This window comes from Ips typographus, linkage group LG1 (assembly GCF_016097725.1).
Source record: "Ips typographus isolate SLU linkage group LG1, UJ_Ityp_2.0, whole genome shotgun sequence".
Classification (NCBI taxonomy): domain Eukaryota; kingdom Metazoa; phylum Arthropoda; class Insecta; order Coleoptera; family Curculionidae; genus Ips; species Ips typographus.
Genome location: NC_138422.1, coordinates 23,166,042 through 23,167,092, shown reverse-complemented (window position 1 = coordinate 23,167,092; position 1,051 = coordinate 23,166,042). Strand labels below are relative to the sequence as shown.

Here is a 1,051-nt window from a genome sequence, read left to right as displayed (position 1 = left end):
ATTTGGTGAATCCTACCTCGACTTGACCGAAAAACGTTCTATTTTTAAAAACTGCGATTTTTAGATTAATTATGTAATATTTAGTAATAATAGTAATTATCAATAGTAATTTTTAGATAAATTTATAAGGTTATACAGGGTGGTTCTCTGTCAACTAATATAAATTTCAGAAAAATAATAAAAAATGGGTTATTTTATAAACAATTTTTTTTAATATTACTACTGAAAAACAAAAACACAAATAATATGCAGTAAATGAGCAGAATCTTAACACCTGGGAAGCTTTATCGATTTCCTCTGCTTATATTCGCGCAGAACAGCTGCACTAACAAGCAGGTCCCATGGTGTAATGGTTAGCACTCTGGACTCTGAATCCAGCGATCCGAGTTCAAATCTCGGTGGGACCTACACTTTTTTATTTTTTTTATCTTGTTTTTCTTCTAATAACTTAATTCCCGTTTTAATTACTTTATACAAATTGTTCAAACCGACACTTTGAATAAAGAAAAATAACCATTGTATCGGTTTTATATGCTAAAAAGCAAGTAAATTAATTAACGGAACAAAAAAATATGCAAATTTTTTGTATTTAATTGACTAATACCTATTACTGTGTAGTTTATGGTAATTTATTAATTGGAAACTTAAATGGAATTTGTTTATTTGCATTTAGTTTTTCCAATCTAAATGCATCAAGTAGCTTTAAAGTTAAAATTCAACAATTTAGATACAAAAATTAGTTTAAACTAAATAAATTCAAATTACAGTTCAATCGAGCTTTAAAAATTTTAATTATAAACGTCTAGTTTTATTTTTAATTGTTATAATTAAAACGTTCACTAGACGTCATAAATCTCCCGGAAATTAATCTGGAATTTATACCAACTTCCCCCCTTTGGCCCCCCCACTGTACAATCCACGGAGCGGCTACGTCATAAATCAAAAACCCCTTAAGATCGAGAGCGAGAATATCAAGTTTAGAGGAACAATGGCGGCTTTTCTTGTTGTACTTTTTTTTCCATAAAGAAGATGATTAATATAAAATTCTGGG

At 29.1% G+C, this 1,051-nt stretch overlaps 1 non-coding gene across 1 annotated transcript; it reads left to right on the top strand.

Annotated features, from left to right (window-relative positions):
• Window positions 1-335: 335 nt before the first annotated feature.
• TRNAQ-CUG (transfer RNA glutamine (anticodon CUG)) lies at window positions 336-407 on the top strand. The gene has a single exon. It is a non-coding gene; the product is annotated as a tRNA-Gln (tRNA).
• The last annotated feature ends 644 nt before the right edge of the window (window positions 408-1,051 follow it).